Here is a 14,883-nt window from a genome sequence, read left to right as displayed (position 1 = left end):
ATCATGAGGTCAAGAGATCGAGACCATCCTGGTCAACATGGTGAAACCCCGCCTCTACTAAAAATACAAAAAATTAGCTGGGCATGGTGGCGCACGCCTGTGATCCCAGCTACTCAGGAGGCTGAGGCAGGAGAATTGCCTGAACCCAGGAGGCGGAGGTTGCGGTGAGCCAAGATCACGCCACTGCACTCCAGCCTGGGTAACAAGAGCGAAATTCCGTCTCAAAAAAAAAAAAAAAAAAAACTTATCTGTACTAAAAATACAAAAATTATCCGGGCATGGCGGCACATGCCCACTTTTTTTGAGACTCTGTCTCAATAAAAAGGGAAAAAAAAATCCTATAGTGTCAGGGCCTGGTCAAGAGCTTGCTACTGCTGTAAGACAAAACACATGGTCTAGCGCCTCAGCACCTTTTCAGTCTCACCTTGCACTATTCAGTCTTAACCCTCAGCCACACTGATCTTTCAGTTTCTCAAACAGGGCCTTTACACACATTGTTCCTTCATTTGGAGCACAATGAGTTTTGCAGAAAACTGATTCATCCTAAACCTTAAAGTCTCAGGTTAAATGTCGTCTACTCAACAGTCATCAAGAGATGCCAGGCCGGGGGCAGAGGCTCACGCCTGTAAACCTAGCACTTTGGGAGGCTGAAGCGGGCAGATCACTTGAGGCCATGAGTTCCAGAGCAGCCTGGCCAACATACTGAACCCCCTCACTACTGAAAATACAAAAATTAGGGCTGGCTTCGGTCGCTCACGCCTGTAATCCCAGCACTTTGGGAGGCCGAGGCGGGCAGATCACGATGTCAGGAGTTCGAGACCAGCCTGATCAACAAGGTGAAACCCCATCTCTACTAAAAATACAAAAAAAAAAAATTACCTGGGTGTGGTGGCATGCGCCTGTATTCCCAGCTACTCCCGAGGCTGAGGCAGGAGAATCGCTTGAGCCAGGGAGGTGGAGGTTGCAGTGAGCGGATACCGCGCCACTGCACTCCAGCCAGGGTGACAGAGTGAGACTCCGTCTCAAAACACACACACACGTTTCTCTGAGCCCCATGTCGATACTATCTGGAAGTTTCGGTGTGGCTCCAACACGAGCATTTTCAAACAAGCACTCAAGCGCCTCTAAGGCAGAACTTCCGCAACCCTTAACTTAAAAACTTTTAAGACACGTCAATGCCATGCTCCCCACCTCCCTCTCTCCCACTTCTATTCTCTGAATTGCCTCAATGGCCCTCAAATGTTGTGTCCACTTAAACTCAATCCAACTACGTTGACTTTCGGTGTGTCACCAGATGGCCAGTTACATCACGTCACCCACTCCCACTTTTATCTTCCTCGAGCCCTTATCCCACAACCCTTCCCCTCCCCCCAAGTCCTCCTTCCGCCGGGTGCTGCCTTCCCCAAGCCGCCCGACCCACGCCTCAAGCTCCTCCCACCCGCTACCCCCACACAATTGGCGGTACAGCCGCCCAATCCTCACTCTCCAGCTACCGCTCCCGGCACCCCGCCGACGAAGGCCAAGAGCCACACCTTACAGCAGCTCCATGAATCTCTCCCCGGTCGAGCCCGGGAAGGGGAAGGAGTGGCAGCCACAGGTCCTACTTCGGCAGCATTTTGAAATGGCGAGTAATGAGACCGCAACTTCCGGCCTCCCACAAGGCTCTACATGAGGGCTTCCGGTAAGGCCTCCGAAACCATAGATGGGACAGTCGGAGGACTAGAGAGCTAGAAAGGCTGAGCTCTCTACCATAGAGTAGATCCGAGTCCCGTTAGAGTCGTGGGGCACGGAAGTTTGAAAAGTCTTCAGATTTCAAGAAGTAATATTTGAGGGACTTGCACGGTCTTGTGATACTTACGGACGTGTATTAGGAGATCAGAAAACAGAGAAGGTCGTAATCACAGGCTGCCTTCAGCTCTTCGGAAAAACTACGCTTCCTCTGGCATTCGCCAGTATTCATCCTTACTCCCCAAGGGTGGCAGGGGCGGGAAACGGAGCGAAGGCGTCACTAGGGCGGTAAGGAAGCTTGAAGGCATGTCAAATAAGAAATTTTTGAAGGCGCTGGGTGCGGTGACTCACGCTTGTAATCCCAGCACTTTGGGACGCCGAGACAGGCGGATCACCTGAGGTCAGGAGTTCGAGACCAGCCTGACCAACATAGTGAAACCCCATCTCTACTAAAAACACAAAAGCTAGCCGGGCGTCGTGGTACGGGCTCCTGTAATAGCTACTCAGGAGGCTGAGGCAGGAGAATCGCTTGAACCTGCGAGGTAGAGGTTGCATTGAGCCGAGATCGCACCACTGCACTCCACCCTGAGTGACAGAGTTAAGACTCCATCTTCAAAAAAAAAAAAAAAAAGTGCTTAGGAAAAAAAAAAAAAAACTTGACATTACCCATGATTTAAAAAAAAAAAAAAGAAAAGAAAATACAAAAATTAGCTGGGCATGGTGGCAAACGCCTGTAATCAGCTACTTGGGTCGCTGAGGCAGGAGAATCGCTTGAACCCGGGAGGCAGAGGTTGCAGTGAGGCGAGATCACACCACTTCACGCCAGTGGCGGGGCAGAGGATGCTAAAACCATTTGAATGAAAGGTTGGCATGGAAAGAAAACACAGAGTAGGCTTACCATTCCACCCTCCCCAACCGTATCACTAAAAAAGGGTCTTTCACACACCATATAATACTTGATTATGAAGGAATAAGAAACCGGAACACCACCTATGAAGTATTCCTGACCAAAAGATAAATAATCCAAATCTAAATCTACCTACTAACTGTGAGTTAGTAGGGAAAATGGAGAGCAAGGAGTTAATTAGCCAAATCCAGAATGCAGGAGTTCTACAGGACCTGCGGCAACAGGGAAGATTAAAGTGGGGGGACTTTAGAGAACCTTAAAAAAACCAACTGCAGGTGATGGCCTGTGCCTGTATTCCCAGTTATTCCGGAGGCTGAGGCAGGAGCATCCCCAGAGTCAAGGAGTTTCAGGCTGTAGTGTGCAATGATCATTTCTGTGAATAGCCACTGCACTCCAGCCTGAGCACACAGTGAGAACTCTTTGTTTTTGTTTTTGAGACAGGCTCTCCCGCTGTTGCCTAGACTACAGTGCAGTGGCTCCAACCCGGCTCGCTGCAGCCTCGACCTCCTGGGCTCAAGTGATCCCCGCACTTCAGTCTCGGGTAGCTGGGACTAGAAGCTCCAGACATGACTCCTCTCTGATTTTTGGCAGAGGTGGGGTGTCAGTTTGTTGCCTAGGCTTGTCTCGAGCTCCTGGACTCAAGCAATCCTGCCCCCCTCCACCTCCCAAAATTCTCGGATTAAAAGCGTGAGCCACTAGGCCTGGCCAAAATCCCATCTATTTTAAAAAAAAAAAAAGTACGTATGAGGAAAGAGAGGACTAAATCTAAACTGAGATATAGTCATAGTTAATACCAAGAGGTTGCAAGATACTAGTTCCACGTGCCAACAACCCCGGGGCTTGGAGGCACTCCCTAACAATGATCTTCCCTGATGAAGGAACAGAGCTGCAGCATTTTCTCCAGGTGTCGTTTTAAAACTGTGGTTTTCGGGGCAGACGCAGTGACTCACACCTGTAATTCCAGCACTTTGGGAGGCCGAGGTGGGCGGATCACCTGAGGTCAGAAGTTCGAGACCAGCCTGGCCAACACGGTGAAACCCTGTCTCTACTAAAAATACAAAAATTAGCCGGGCGTGGCGGCGGGTGCCTATAATCCCAACTACTCCCGAGGCTAGGGCAGGAGAACAACTTGAACCCGGGAGGTGGAGGCTGCAGTGAGCCTAGATCGCGCCACTGCACTCCAGCCTGGGCAAAAAGAGCGAAACTCCACTCAAAAAAAAAAAAAAAAAAAAAAAAATTGTGGTTTTCAAGCTTTAAGGTATACAAAATTCACTGGGAGATGTGCTTATTAAAATATATTTCTCTGAGCCCTATATCGATACTATCTGGAAGTTTCGGTGTGGCTCCAACACGAGCATTTTCAAACAAGCACTCAAGTGCCTCTAAGGCAGAACTTCCGCAACCCTTAACTTAAAAACTTAAGACACGTCAATGTCATGCTCCCCACCTCCCTCTCTCCCACTTCTATTCTCTGAATTGCCTCAATGGCCCTCAAATGTTGTGTCCACTTAAACTCAATCCAACTACGTCGACTTTCGGTGTGTCACCAGATGGCCAGTTACATCACGTCACAAACCCCCACTTTTATCTTCCTCGAGTCCTTATCCCACAACCCTTCCCCTCCCCCCGAGTCCTCCTTCCGCCCAGTGCTGCCTTCCCCAAGCCGCCCGACCCACGCCTCAGGCTCCTCCCACCAGCTACCCCAGCTTCCAGGCCCACACAATTGGCGGTACAGCTGCCCACTCCTCACTCTCCAGCTACGGCTCACCCCGCCGACGAAGGCCAAGAGCCACACCTTACGGCAGCTCCATGAATCTCTCCCCGGTCGAGCCCGGGAGGGGGAGGGGTGGCAGTCACAGGTCCCAGGGCCTAGGCAGCATTTTGAAATAGCGAGTAATGAGACCGCAACTTCCGGCCTCCCACAAGGCCCTACACGAGGGCTTCCGGTGAGGCCTCCGAAACCATAGATGGGGCAATCGGAGGACTAGAGAGCTAGAAAGGCTGCGCTCTCTACCATAGAGTAGATCCTAGTGCCGGGAGAGAGTCGTAGGGCCCCGGAAGATTGAAAGTCTTCAGATTTCAAGAATATTTGAGGGACTTGCAGGGTCTTGTGATACTTACGGACGTGTATTAGGAGATCAGAAAATAGAGAAGGGGAAGAGCTAAGGTGGTAATCACAGGCTGCCTTCAGCTCTTCGGAAAAACTACCCTTCCTCTGGCAGTCGCCAATATTCATTCTTACTCCCCAAGGGTGGCAAGGAGGAGAAACGGGGCGAAGGCGTCACTAGGGTGGTAAGGAAGCTTGAAGCCATGTCAAATAAGAAATATTTGAAGACGCCAGGGACGGTGGCTCACCCCTGTAATCCCATTTGGGAGGCCGAAGCAGGCGAATCACCTCAGGTCAGGAGTTCAAGACCAGCCTGACCAACATAACATGGTGAACCCTTGTTTCTTTCTTTATTTTTTGAACCCTTGTTTGTATTGAAAATACAAAAATTAGCCGGGCGTGGTGGTGCGCGCCTGTAATGCCAGCTACTCAGGAGGCTGAGACAGGACAATCGCTTGAACCTGGGAGGCGGAGGTTGCAGTGAGCCAAGATTGCGCCATTGCCCTCCAACCTTGACAACCAGAGTGAAACTCCTTAAAAAAAAAAGAAAAAGAAAGAAAAGAAAAATAGTTGAAGGTTCAAAGGAATTTTTAACCTGCTTATAAACGAGGGAGGCCAGGTGCAGAGGCTCGCAGCGGTAATCCCAGACTGGGAGGCCGAGGTGGGCGGATCACCTGAGGTCAGGCATTCCAGACCACCCTGTCCAAAATAGTGAAACCCCGTCTCTACTAAAAATTCAAAAAATTAGCTGGGCATGGTGGCGGGCACCTATAATCCCAGCTACTTGGGAGGCTGAAGCAGGAGAATCGCTTGAACCCGGGAGGCAGAGGTTGCAATGAGCCGAGATCAAGCCATTACACTCCAGCCTGGGCGTTAAGAGCGAAAGTCTGTCTCAAAAAAAAAAAAAAAAAAACCGAGGGAAAGGGTTGGGCATGGAAATTGGAAGCTGTCTTTAATTAACTGAATAGTATAATATTGGAAATAACGGAGCCTTATTCTCTACTCCAAAGTGCAGAACTAAAACCAATAGAAATTACAAGGCAGTATATTTTAGCTCAAAAAATCCTATAACATTTAGAGTCGTCCTGAAATAAATGCAATTAGGTATTTAGGGGAAGTAATGTCATTTGAAGGGAACCTACCTGAGAGGTTTGTTGAAAGCTCTTCTATATTAGGAAACATTAGGCCTGGTTGTATAACCCAAGAAAGCTCCATCTCAGTGTTCTTTGCACCTCTCTTTTAGCATTTACCACGTATTGTTTTAGTTATTCATGTATATACCATTTTTATCTCTCCCAATAAGCAATACAAAACGTGGCTCCCAGTGCTGGATACAGACCCATGCAAAAGAACATAGGGCAATAACCTTCCTTAAATTTGTACATTCCACCTTGCCGTGCTTCTAGCATAACCTGCTGCATAGCTTGAAGATCCAGAGTTCCATAAAGGAGCTAAAGAATTAATTTTTTCATAGAAATCTGCAGCCACCTCACTTGAAAAAGGAAAAGGCTGGAGAGGGGGGGCTTTTTTAGGTGAACCACTGTCAACTATTTCCTCTGCCCTTTTGTGCAATTAGTATTTTCTTAAAACTTCCAACGGGAAGTTTTTTTTTTTTTTTTTGTAACTTTTAAATAGCATCTGGTTAGTTTGGATCCTTTCCTAATGTCTCCTGGAGTCTTGGAATATGATCTGTTCATGCAGTTCCATTTGTGTAATATCAATAAGTATTTGTTGAGGCCAGGTGCAGTGGCTCACCCCTGTAATCCCAACGCTTTGGGAGACCAAGGTGGGAGGATTGTTTAAGCCCAGGAGTTTAAGAACACCCTGGGCAACAAAGCAAGATCCCCATCTCTACAAAAAAAAAAATGTTTTTTAATTAGCTGAGCATCCTACTGTGTGCCAAGCACCAACCTAGAGGATTCCAAAACAAGATCTGGAATCTGTCTAGTGGAGGAGTCAGACTGTCCAGGTAAAAAGAATGTGCTAAGTGCAATGACTGATGAGCTGCAGTTACACTTTCCTAGTTTAAGAGAGATGAGCCCTTTCAATTTGGGCAAAATATTCACCAACATCTCTAATTTGTCTTCATTTATAACTTTGAGGGCTGTAGCTGGGTGTGGTGGCAGATGTCCTATAATCCCAGCTACCCGGGAGGCTAAGGTGGGAGAATCGCTTGAACCCAGGCAGAGGTTGCAGTGAGCAGAGATTGTGCCACTGCGCTCCAGCTTGGGTGACAGAGTGAGACTACATCTTAAAAACAAAACAAAACAAAAAAAACAAAACTTGGCTAGGCAGTGGTTTATGCCTGTAATCCCAGCACTTTGGGAGGCCAAGGCGGGGGGATCACTTGAGGTAAGGAGTTTGAGACCAGCCTGGCCAACATGGTGAAACACTGTCTCTACTAAAAATACAAACAAAATTAGCCAACCGGGGTGTTGGGCGCCTGTAATCCCAGCTACTTGGGAGGCTGAGGGAGAATTGCTTGAACTGGGAAGAGGAGGTTGCAGCGAGCCCAGATCAAGCCACTTCACTCTAGCCTGGGTGACAGAGCGAGAATCCGTCTTGATCGATCAATCAATCGATCGATAGATAGATGGAACCTCAATAAATATGTTGAGTAAGCCGTGGTTAAGAATGGAGTTTTTCCCATCATGGTTGACACTGATTTGTGAGTAATTGCTCATCTTCTAATTTTTTAAAGAAATAGACACAGGATCTTACTATGTTGCCCAGTCTGGTCTGGAACTCCTGGCCTCAAGTGATCCTCCCTCCTTGGCCTTCCAAAGTGTTAGTATTACAGGTATAATCCTTTAATCCTACAGGTGGCATCCACTACCACGCCCAGCTAATTTTGTGGGTTCTTTGGTTTTTGTTTTGTTTTTTGTTTTTTTGAGACGGAGTTTCACTCTTATTACCCAGGCTGGAGTGAAATGGCACAATCTCGGCTCACCGCAACCTCCGCCTCCTGGGTTCAGGCAATTCTCCTGCCTCAGCCTCCTGAGTAGCTGGGATTACAGGTGCACACCACCATGCCCAGCTAATTTTTGTATTTTTAGTAGAGACAGGGTTTTACCATGTTGACCAGGATGGTCTCGATCTGCTGACCTCGTGATCCGCCTGCCTCGGCCTCCCAAAGTGCTGGGATTACAGGCATGAGCCACCTCACCTGGCCTCCAATGTTGTTGTTAAGCCATCAATGATCTCCCCTAATATGGTTAACATCTGGCAACATTTCTCCGTCTGTTCCCAAGGATTTCATAAAATGACTTGCCATAATAGTAATAATTTTTTAAAAAAAACACTACTGTAAGATTTCCCTTTTCTATCAGTCAGGTAACCTTACCAAAAAAAAAAAAAAAATTCTGGGTGTGGTGGCTCACGCCTGTAATCCCAGCTCTTTGGGAGGAGAAGGCAGGCAGATCACTTGAGGTCAGGAGTTTGAGAACAGCCTGGATAACATGGCAAAACCCCATCTGTATTTAAAATACAAAAATTAGCTTGTTGTGATTGTAGATGCCTATAACCCCAGCTATTCGGGAGGCTGAGACAGGAGAATCTCTTGAACACAGGAGGTGGAGGTCAAAATGAACCAAGATGGGGCAACTACACTCCATCGTGAGTGATAGAGTGAGACTCCATCTCAAAAAAAAAAAAAAAAAGAAATTGGCTTAAAACATCAACTGACTTAGTAATCACCACTTCCTTCTTTAAGAACTATGCTTATGTTCTCACTCATAGGTGGGTGTTGAACAATGAGAACACATGGACACAGGGAGGGGAGCATCACACACTGGGGTCTGTTGGGGGGAATAGCGGAGGGACAGCGGGGGGTGGGGAGTTGGGGAGAGATAGCATGGGGAGAAATGCCAGATATAGGTGATGGGGAGGAAGGCAGCAAATCACACTGCCATGTGTGTACCTGTGCAACAGTCTTGCGTGTTCTTCACATGTACCCCAAAACCTAAAATACAATTTTAAAAAATGCTTAAAGAAGGCCGGTCATGGTGGCTCATGCCTGTAATCCCAGCACTTTGGAAGGCTGAGGCGGGCAGATCACAAGGTCAGGAATTCAAGACCAGCCTGACCAACATGGTGAAACCCTATCTCTACTAAAAATACAAAAAAAAAAAAAAAAAAGAAAAGAAAAATTAGCCTGGCATGGCAGTGAGTGCCTGAAATCCCAGCTACCCAGGAGGCTGAGGCAGAAGAATCGCTTGAATCCGGAGGCAGAGGTTTCAGTGAGCCGAGATCACATCACTGCACACCAGCCTGGGCAGCAGAGCGAACTCTGTCTCAAAAAAAAAAAAAGCTGTGCTCACAAATTGTTGATTTGATTAAAAAGACAGGAAACCTGGGTTCTGGTCTAGCTATTTCTGGAAACCAGAAAAAGTTACACACTGTTTCAGATCTTCAGTTCCCTAATCTGTAAAATAAAATGGCTGAATTCAACCATTTCTTATGGCCCCTTCTAGTTATAAAAAAATTAAAAGTCAGTATTATTGGCCTATAGCTTTTCTGGAAAAAAATGACTGTATACATATCAAAAGGTATAAAGAATATGATCTCCCTTTTCCCATTCCTCTTCCTAAAGAACAGTACTTTACACATACAAAACAGTTCCCCGTAGTCACCTCTATGGTATCTCCTTCCTTCAGCCTCTGGGGAACCACTATCCTCAGTTTGGTGTTTACCCCTGCCATGCATTTATGTATGTGTATATAAACTAAAGATCTTTAGGGTTTACGTGTGTAGATATTCCTTAAAAATATGTTTATGCTTTAAAAATTTTTACAAATGGCATCAAACTATATGTGGTCAACTGCAACTTACATTTTTGCTCATCATTGTGAAGTTCAGTGCTGTTAAACTGCGTAGTTATGGTTAATTCATTTCCCCCCCGCCCCCCAACAACGGAGTTTTGCTCTTGTTGCCCAGGCTGGAGTGTGATGGCACTATCTTGGCTCACTGCAGTCTCCGCCACCCGGGGTTCAAGCAATTCTCCTGCCTCAGCCTCCCAAGTAGCTGGGACTACAGGCACACACCACCACACCCGGCTAATTTTTGTATTCTCAGTAGAGATGGGGTTTCACCATGTCGGCCAGGATGGTCTCAAACTCTTGACTGCCCACCTTGGCCTCCCAAAGTGCTGGGATTACAGGCATGAGCCACCGTGATTAATTCATTTTTAATGTTGTAATGCTGTTGTATAGGAATATATTGAAATGTATGAATGTATAATTAATTGTTGTATAGTAATTTTATTAGTTTTCTAGAGTCGCCATAAGAAATACCACTGAGTAGCTTAAACAGAAATTTATTTTCTCATAGTTCTGGAGAAATTGAAGATCAAGGTGTTAGCAAGTTAGCTTTCTCCTGACGCCCTCTTTCCTTGGCTTGCAGATGGCTTTTTCACTGTGTCCTTGTCCTCCTGTGGTTGCCCATCGGTCTGTATGTTATCTGTAATATAACCTCCTCTTATGAGGACAATAATCATGTTGGGCCCACCCATGTGACCTCATTTTACCTTAATCACCTCTTTAAAAGCACCGTCTCCGGCCCAGCGCAGTAGCTCACGCCTGTAATCCCAGCATTTTGGGAGACTGAGGAGGGTAGATCACGAGGTCAAGAGATCGAGCCCATCCTGGTCAACATGGTGAAACCCCGTCTCTACTAAAAATACAAAAAATTAGCTGGACATGGTGGTGCGTGCCTGTAATCCCAGCTACTCAGGAGGGTGAGACAGGAGAATTGCCTGAACCCAGGAGGCGGAGGTTGCGGTGAGCCGAGATCGTGCCGTTGCACTCCAGCCTGGGTAACAAGAGTGAAACTCCGTCTCAAAAATAAATAAATAAATAAAAATAAAAATAAAAGCCCTGTCTCCAAATACATTCCCGTTCTGAAGTACTGGGGGTGGTGTTCAACATGAATTTTGAGAGGGACACCATTCAGCCTGTAATAGTAATGGATGTACCACAAGGTTTTATTCATCTCCTCCTCTAACACATACTCAAGCATTTTCAGTTGTTTGCCATTGCAAACAATGCTGTTATCATTCTCATGCTTATCTCCATGTGTACTCTAGAGAAAATTACTGAGTCATAGACTACATATAGTCCACCCTAACAGATCATGCCAAGGTGCTCTCTAAAATGATTGTAGAAAAAACACACTCCTGTTAGGTGTGTGTAAGAATTATCTTGCTGCAAAAATGAAGAAAATAAATCGATAAATAAAATAAAATAATTATCTTGCTGCACATGTTTGCCAGTCCTTGGCATTTTCAAATTATGAAAAAGAATCTGATAAATGCAAAATGGTTTCTCATGGTGGTTTATTTTATATGTCCATGATTATTAGTAAGGTTAAGCATTTTTTTTGAGATGGAGTTTCGATGTTGTTACCCATACTGGAGTGCAATGGCACAATCTCGGCTCACCGCAACCTCTGCCTCCTGGGTTCAGGCAATTCTCCTGCCTCAGCCTCCCGAGTAGCTGGGACTACAGGCGCACACCACCATGCCCAGCTAATTTTTGTATCTTTAGCAGAGACGGGTTTCACCTTGTTGACCAGGATGGTCTTGATCTTTTGACCTCGTGATCCACCCGCCTCGGCCTCCCAAAGTGCTGGGATTATAGGCGTGAGCCACCGCGCTGGCCTAGGTTAAGCATTTTTTCATATTTATCGACTTAAGGTTCCTATGTATGAGTTGCATAATCAGACCTTTTGCCAATTTTTCTATTGGATTGTCTTTTACTTTTTTTTTTTTATTTTGAGACAGAGTCTCACTCTGTCACCCAGGCTGGAGTGCAGTGACGAGATATAGGCTCACTGTAACCTCTTCTTTCTGGGTTCAAGCTATTCTCCTGCCTCAGGCTCCTGAGTAGCTGGGAGTACAGGCGAATACCACCACACCCGGCTAATTTTTTGTATTTTTAGTAGAGATGGGGTTTCACGGTGTTAGCCAGGATGGTCTCGATCTCTTGACCTCGTGATCTGCCTGCCTCGGCCCTCCCCCAAAGTGCTGGGATAATAGGCGCGAGCCACAACGCCTGGCTTGTCTTTTACTTATTGACTTGTGAGGGTTCTCCATATAATCTGGATAGTAATCCTTCTTGGTTATATGTGTTATAAATAATGACTTCACATACATAGCTTTTCACTTTTTAAACATTGTCTTTGATTAACAATGTTTAATGAAATAAAATTTATTAATTTTTCATATGTTTTGTGCTTTTCTTGGATACATAAGAGATTCTTCCCTTTCTCTGGGTCATAAAGATACTCTCATTTATTTTCTTCTAAGAGTTCCAAAGATTTGCTTTTGCTTTTTCTTTTTTTAAGGGTCCAAAGGGCCAACTGGAAAGATTTGCTTTTCACACTTAGGCCATTAATGTGTTTGTAATTGATTTTTATGCATGATGTAACATGCAGATCAACCATACAGTGCCCAGATTGGAGTGCAGTGGCTCCATCCTGGTTCACTGAAGCCTCCACCTCCTGGGTCCAAGCAATCCTCCCACCTCAGCCTCCTAAGTAGCTGGGACTACACGCTCACGCCACTACACTTGGCTAATTTTTAATTTTTGTATTTTTTGCAGAGAGGGAGTTTCATCATGTTGCCCAAGCCGGTCTTGAACTGCTGGGCTCAAGAGATCCTCCCACCTCAGCCTCCCCATTAGCAGGAATCACAGACAGGCACCACCATGCCCAGTTTATTAATTGATTATGTGGGTTCGGGGTGCAGGAACGGGAAGGGGCAGGTCTGGCTATATTGTCTAGGTGCCTCTCAAACTCCTAGCCTCAAGCAGCCTCCCAAAGTGCTGGGATACCACGCCCAGCCTTAAATCAGCTGTCTACGTCTTGTTCCACTTCAATCAAATATGTTAATCCTTTGTTGAAAGGTGGATGGTGTCAGAGAAGGTTGAAAGAGCAGGATTCATAGGGTCTGTTCTTGTTATATCTTTGCCATTAGATCTTTATGCCTTCATGAATGCTTATTACATGTCAGACACTACTGCAAACACTATACTATTTGAATCCTGCCATCATCCTATTATCCTGACACACAGAGAAGTAGCTTGCTCAAGTTACACAGTGGCAGTCAGGGTTCGAACAGGGCACCTAACTTCAGAACCCAGGCTTTGTATAAGCATTTATCTTTTGCTTTTCTTTACAAACAGTGTTGTCTTTTTTTAATCCTTTGTTTTTCAATGCATATATATGCACCCCTTTCTCAAAAATATGAAATAAACAAAACACAATTTATATAAAATATTTCCTTTTTTTTTTTTTTTTGAGTTGGAGTTTCACTGTTGTTACCCAGGCTGGAGTGCAATGGCGCGATCTCGGCTCACTGCAACCTCTGCCTCCTGGGTTCAGGCAATTCTCCTGCCTCAGCCTCCTGAGTAGCTGGGATTACAGGCACACGCCACCATGCCCAGCTAATTTTTTGTATTTTTAGTAGAGACGGGGTTTCACCATGTTGACCAGGATGGTCTCGGTCTCCTGACCTCGTGATCCACCCGCCTCAGCCTCCCAAAGTGCTGGGATTACAGGCTTGAGCCACCGCGCCCCGCTGATATAAAATATTTCCTAACTTAAAAATGCTTTCCATTTTCCCCCCAAATCCTACTCTTCCAAAACATGATTTTAATGGCTACATAATATTATAACAGTACCATAATTTATGTAGCTATTTTTCTCTTTTCTGATTACTTTTTTTCTTTCTAAGGTTCAATTCAGGTACTCGTTTCTGATTAAAATGCCATTATGATCTCTCCTGTAGTCAGATCTTTTTGTACACCCCTGATTATTTCTTTCTTCTTCTTCTTCTTTTTTTTTTTTTTTTTTAACTTGAGACGGAGTCTCACTCTGCTGCCCAGGCTGGAGTGCAGTGGCGCAATCTCGGCTCACTGAAACCTCTGCCTCCTGGATTCAAGCGAGTCTCCTGCTTCAGCCTCCTGAGTAGCTGGGACTACAGGCGGACTGATTTTTTATTTATTTTTTAGTAGAGACGGGGTTTGTTGGTCAGGCTGGTCTCGAACTCTTGACCTAGTGATCTGCCCACCTCGGCCTCCCAAAGTGGTGGATTACAAGCGTGAGCCACTGCGCCCGCCACCCCTGATTATTTCTTTCTTTCTTTTTTTTTTTTTTTCTTACTGGAATAGTTACTCTGGATATGGACGCCCCTGATTATGGAATTGCTGGACCAGAGCAATCGCCTGGAAAGAGATTAAGAATGGAATCTGTAAAGCAACATTAGCTAACAAAGATCCTTTAATGTCCCACTCTCAAAGCTCTACCGCAGTAATTCTCAACACCAGCTCCATAGCAGAGGGCAGTGCTCAAATTACCGTTGGCTACGGAAGGGAAGAACCTCCAATGCCAAGATCAAAACAATCTCTTTTCAAGGCCACGTTCAGTTTTCCTGTCTCTCTAGCTTTGTAGAGCTTCTGCCCCCAACGTCGCTGCTCGTGAATTTCTCCTGAGTTTGCGCACCTTAAAATTACTTGGATGCGCCGGGCGAATTACCTGAGGTCAGAAGTTCCAGAAGTTGGCCAACACGGTGAAACCCCCGTCTCTACTAAAAACACAAAAATTAGCTGGGCATAGTGGTGGGCACCTGTAATCCCAGCTGCTTGGGAGGCTGAGGCAGGAGAATTGCTTGAACCCGGGAGACGGAGGTTACAGTGAACCGTGAGATCCTACCATTGCACTCCAGTCAGGGTGACCTAGAGAGACTCCGCCTCAAAACCAAACCAAACAAACAAAAAAAAACTACTTGGATGCTTTCAAGGGACCCACTGGATAACCTCACCATCCTTCCTTTCACTTTATACCGCGCAGTGCAACCCGATAGCTTCAGAACAGCAAATTCATAGTCTCTCTTAGACAGACTCATTTTTTTTTTCTATCGTTGGGTAGGTTTTAGCGCTGATGCCCATCCTATTAGCAATGGTAAAATAGACGTAAGGTTATTACAGCGCTTCAAAACTGACACCTTGCCATTCTTTTAATCCTGAACCTACAAATCAAAAAACCTACCTAATAATGCTTACTAGGCGCATAAATATCTTGCAATTCTGAATTAGCTGGTGATGCTGGTGAAAGGTGCAGAATTTGGGCCTTTTGTTTTTCTTTT

General features: G+C 45.8%; 1 protein-coding gene across 16 annotated transcripts in view; it reads right to left on the bottom strand.

Annotated features, from left to right (window-relative positions):
- Nucleotides 1-4,533, bottom strand: part of MDM4 (MDM4 regulator of p53) — a 40,391-nt gene extending 35,858 nt beyond the window's left edge. For 6 of the 16 annotated variants that reach the window (XR_013529850.1, XM_035281329.3, XM_008985516.5 and 3 more), the window contains exon 1: nucleotides 4,431-4,533. The gene's annotated coding sequence lies outside the window, so the exon portion shown is untranslated. Of the gene's footprint in view, nucleotides 1-1,532; nucleotides 1,659-1,858; nucleotides 2,572-4,430 lie in introns of those variants that run through there. The other 10 variants (XR_013529849.1, XM_008985515.6, XM_002760698.8 and 7 more) reach the window with 5 other exon arrangements.
- Between the last annotated feature and the right edge of the window lie 10,350 nt (nucleotides 4,534-14,883).

Source organism: Callithrix jacchus, chromosome 19 (genome assembly GCF_049354715.1).
Source record: "Callithrix jacchus isolate 240 chromosome 19, calJac240_pri, whole genome shotgun sequence".
Classification (NCBI taxonomy): Eukaryota; Metazoa; Chordata; class Mammalia; order Primates; family Cebidae; genus Callithrix; species Callithrix jacchus.
Note: the sequence above shows the minus strand (reverse complement) of the source record. Positions and strands in the feature narration are given on the sequence as shown.